We start from the raw sequence: 5,348 nt of genomic DNA, 5'->3' as shown, positions 1-5,348 counted from the left end.
ATGGTCCGTGTGTACCATAGTCCATGACCATATATATTCAAAACCATAGTCCATGACCATATATATTCAAAATGGTCCATGTGTACTCATATATGATGGATTCTTTGTAGAAGTTTGTTTTCAAAGGCCAAAAGATTCAGTTATCAAGAGAACTTATTACACATATAATAAATCTTTTGGTAGCAAAGCTTTCAAATTACTAAGAGGTGCTTATTTGTATTTTGGAAGCTACTTAACTGCTCTGGTGAGTACTATTCCAAACAAGTTTTAACTACAAACTGAGCTTCTATTTCAATTATTATACATATAATAATTAGGAAGTTTGGTGCTGCTAAGTGCCGATTGGACCATTTTGCGGCACCGTATTGGTCATTATCATTTTGTTTTCTTTTTGTCTTTTTGTTTAGATCCGGTACTGTAACGAACATAATAGACCAAATTCACGTAGACTCACAACGTTAATGACCGTGACCGGAAACGCTCGGGTTTTACCAACGTCCAAGTTTACCGACCGACGCCACCCGTTGGTCCACCTCAAGTTTTATATTTTTACCATTTTTTAGCTTCGGTACCGTAACAAAAGTAACCTAAATTGGCCGAATTAGTGTCGAATTACCACTCAAGGCCCTGGAATGTTTGGGTTTTACCACTGCACGGGTTTGCCGACCAAATAACCATTGAATATTTTATTTTTTTTATATAATAATTTGACAAAATTATTTTTTTTTGGGTTTAACGCTTAGGTTTTACCAACGATTTCTATACCTTAACGAGCATAACCGATAATGTCTAAATTCAAGTCGACTGACCGTCGTAACACTCGGGGTATTACAACACCTGGGTTTCAACATTGGGGTTTTATCATGTCCCGACGCAACGCGCCAGGTAAGCACTAGTTAAATACAGTTAATAAGATAACAAACGTTGAACCAAAAAATTCAGTTAAAGTGAGGAAAAGTTCAAAAATGATTTAATTTGAACAATAAAAAAGGTTTAATGAAAATTTAATTATAATATTCATTTTAAATGAAGAAGTCTTCTGTTTTCATTTCTGTTGACAAACTACAAAGAAAAAAGATACATGCATTAATATTTCAGTATAAGTAGGATATTAAAAAGATTAAGAGTATTATTACTTTCTTCTATTACCCTAAACTATCAACCAAGTCTTCTAATTGTACTAAATGAACTTGAAAATCTTGTGAATAAGTTACTTTAGTTCGTAGCCAATCTTGTACAAAAATTAATGACTTAACAGTATTTTGTGTAATCAGAGCTTCTGTATTTATAGTCTATAACCCTACCACTGGTACTAGAAGCTAACATCGATACAAGACTGAGATCAACATCTCCAAAACATATCTAGCAAGTTGAGACACGGAACAAAAAGTTTCACCAACTTAAGACATCAAACGTATCATCTCTTTTTTCATTTTAATTAAGAATAAAAAGGTTGCAGAATATAAAAAAGTAACACACTAAAAATATTAGCATTTGAATATTAAGTGCAAACACTTTCAAAAAAAGATTGCATTATGCCTTGAAAATATTACATTAGGCCTAATGCAAGTATGCAACTGTTTGGAATGCAACCCTTGATAAAAGGTCCAATACAACTTTTTCAAGGCATGATATAACATTTATTGGGGTTTCATTAGCTTCATTATCTTCTAGTTACATATGTATCTTGAATATGTATTTTGTTAGTTACATATATGTAACTTTGTGAGATTCGTAAATTGTTTATTTTTACATTGCCAGAGTTAATAATTAGGATGGTTTGAGCGGTTGGTAGGGTTGTTTGTACGTTTATAGGTTTTACGTACACATGTTGTGTTGGTGGTGGTGATTATGCCTTTCCCCTCCTTATATTCAAGTAAAGGTGTGGATGGGGTAACAATGTTTCACGGTGGTGCTGGCGTGAATATCGGATTTAGTAAGAATGAGTAGCGTTAGTAGGGGATTTAGAACACGTTTGGGATTGGGTTTCAAAACAGTTTATTGATTTATTGGCTTTACCAAAAAGCCATATTAAAAAGCATGAGTTTATGGCTTTTAAAAAACAGTTTTTCAACTCTTTCAAAAAGCTAAAATAAGAAAGATTATTGTGATAGCCAAACAATTTTTTAACTTATTGCTTTTGGAAAAAAACCAATAAACCAATAAATTATTTTCAAACTAAATCCCAAACACGCTAGGTTGAGTGACCATGGTTGCTTAGGCCTCAACAACTGATGTTTTATTTAAGTGATTTCTTAGAAATAAAGGAGAAAAAGCTCAATTATATTTGTTAATTCATGGATAATTAAATGAAATAGTTTAAGCAAATAGAGGTTCCATTTCAAATATATATTTCAGAAAATTAAACACCTCTCTAATTACTGTTCAGGCTCACCATTTACTTCACGAATTAGCATTCAAAATTAAATTAAGGCTATGAGATATAGAGAAGAAATATTCAAAGCTTTAATATTGTTTTGATTGAATAGAGATAAATATGAGAGAATTGAACGTATAAGCTATTTAAAAAGGAGAAACAAATTTAAAGAAATATGATGTTTAATTGTGATTTTTAATTAAATTATATGGTTTAAAATAAATATATATTTAGTTAAATTATATCATCTCAATATGCATTTTTGGATATGCATACAAATAGATCAATTTCAAACGGTATGTGTTTATACTTTACTTGATATATTGTATTAAATACTCTTAAAAGTAATTACATGTAACGTGTGTGTATATATATATATATTATTTGTTTAAATATGATTATGAAAAGAGTGCGTTTTCTAATCTTGCCATTTTAAGAATGAGATGCTGCATTAAAACTTTGTTAGAAAAAGCAGTAGTGATTTCACGGTCTTTCTATTTGCAAAGCAAACATTTTATCAGTGATTTTCGAGTTTAATCTCAGATCGATTTTGGCAAGGGTCTGATATCTCATGGCATGTACATGTAAAAACTTTTCTATGTTATATAGTATCTAATAATATTATTGTTGGGTTAGAGAGGCATATGTTAAGGGGGAAGTTTATGTACAAAATAATCTTAAGATGAGAACGTAGGAAACAATACTAATTTATCAAAAATAAGAACATAGAAAACAATATCAATTACAATATCAATCTATATAAGCAATGTTTTATTATAACAACGAAAAAAACCCAATAATAACAACAAAAGAATCAAAAGCAGTAACAAAATAATAACAGCGAATAGTCAAATACTTATAAATTTATAAAAAAAAACCTAATAATAACAACAAAATGTAAATTAACAAATACTTATAATGTCTCATAATCGAAAATCAGCAAATACGAACAAAAAACGACAGCAAACAATTATAAAAGCAAGTGTAATAATAACAACAAATTGGTTCTCACTGTTTTGGTTCTCACTGTTTTCATTTTATGAATAAAATGTATTTAATCTCAAAACTATGTTAAGGTATGTGAATTGGGCTTTAAATAATTTCTACTAACTTAGGACTTAAATTCTAGAGAGAAAATCAAAATTAAACATGCAACCATTGCATGGCATTAATTTCCTATTTATAAATAACCATGTATGCATAGAAAATATAGATTTGATTATTAGATATCTAAAATGAAGATGATGATAGCTAAGACCCTAGGAATTGTAAGAAGGCAACTTCACACCATTATTTCTAGAGAAATAATCAAGCCCTCATCTCCAACCCCATCTCATCTCCAAACTTATAATCTTTCCCTGATTGATCAATGGCAATCATCTAGCTATATGCCACTAGTTCTCTTCTACCCAAACAATGAAACTATATGCAGCCTAACCCCTCAAGAGAAAGCCCGGAAGATGAAGTTGTCATTGTCACATAGCCTAACACGATACTATCCGTTTGCTGGCAGGATACACACTCCCACAACCCCTTACGTCGATTGTAACGATGAGGGAGTTGTCTTTGTTGAAGCAAAAACCGATAGGCGACTAAACATGTTACAACATATAAGTAAAGACGATGACGTTGTTGGCCAACTTTTTGTTGATGACATGTTGTGGGAAAACTCTCCTTATAAGGAGAGTCTGGTTGGGGTTCAACTCAATCACTTTGCGTGTGGTGGAATGGCCGTCGCAGTGTCTGTGTCACACAGAATTGGTGATGGTTGTACTCTTGGCTCGTTCGTTAGTCATTGGGCTTTGGTGGCACGTTATGGCTCGAGGGATCACAAAGAGGTATTGCACATTAATCCTCATTTCATTCAACACCCTGCTACCACCAACTTTTGTGCGTCTCAAGTTGCGGTTTTGAATAGAAGGTGTGTCAATGTTGTCACTAGAAAATTCGTGTTCCCCAACTCAAAATTAAGCGAACTCAAGAATAAGGTTGTCGAAGGTGGATCAACACTGTCTTTAAACAATCTTACTCGGGTTGAAGTATTGACTTTTCTAATGTACAAAACCGCATTGGCAGCAACCACCCAAGCATCATCTAATTTTAAGCCATCCTTTTTGTGTATCCAGTCGATATGTGTATATTTGTCCCAAAGCTGCCTCGAACTACCCTTGGAAACCTCGTCACAACTATGCTGGTCACGACGCGCCACGAAAGTGAAACTTCATTAAGTGTGGTGGTTTCTGAGATAAAAAAACAGAAGATGAAACTTGAACGAGTCCAAAATGTTCAATTGGCTCGTGAAAGCATTGATTCGGTTGTGTCAAGATTAATGAGTGAAGATTTAGAAAATGTTGCCAACAGATCCTTTTTGTTTTCGAGCTTATGTGGGCTGCCTTACAACAACGTCGATTTTGGATGGGGAAATCCCGCGGTTGTAGGTGTAACATTTAGATCTATAAACCAAACTGGTTCCGTGCTTATGGATACTCCCAGTGGAGATGGTATTGAAGCATGGGTAACTTTGAAAACACAAGACAAGGAAAGATTTCAAAATGACAAGGAACTGCTTTCGTTTTGCCAACATTAACCGAATTTGATTTTATGTGTCAATAAAAGCATGCATAGTCATTGGAATGAACCCAACAGGTGTTTGATTTGGGTTATAAAGTTATATTCTAGTCTATTGGTGTAAAGAAACCAAACGTCCAATTAACTGTTTAGGGGGAAGTTAAACATGAACAAAAGTTTTTGTATGTTTCATTAAACAAACGAGCATGAACACAAATGTTACACATATAATAAATCCTAACGATACTACATAAATGCGATCGATCAGGTTAAAGTTACATAGTATATCTGTTATCTTTTACGTACAGAAAAAGTATTTACCAAACCTGTTCTTATTTAAAGAAAGAAAAATGAGATAGATACGTAATCATAATAAATAATGCAGGCACCGGCCCCTAATTAT

At 32.9% G+C, this 5,348-nt stretch overlaps 1 pseudogene; it reads left to right on the top strand.

Annotated features, from left to right (window-relative positions):
• The first annotated feature begins 3,578 nt into the window (after window positions 1-3,578).
• Window positions 3,579-5,025, top strand: LOC143632891 (akuammiline synthase 1-like; annotated as a pseudogene).
• Window positions 5,026-5,348: the final 323 nt, after the last annotated feature.

This window comes from Bidens hawaiensis, unplaced genomic scaffold, assembly GCF_021521415.1.
Source record: "Bidens hawaiensis isolate Kalapana, Puna unplaced genomic scaffold, B.hawaiensis_p1.1 tig00006555_1, whole genome shotgun sequence".
Taxonomy (NCBI): domain Eukaryota; kingdom Viridiplantae; phylum Streptophyta; class Magnoliopsida; order Asterales; family Asteraceae; genus Bidens; species Bidens hawaiensis.
The sequence above is the reverse complement of the archived record's forward strand: the minus strand, read 5'-3'. Positions and strand labels throughout refer to the sequence as shown.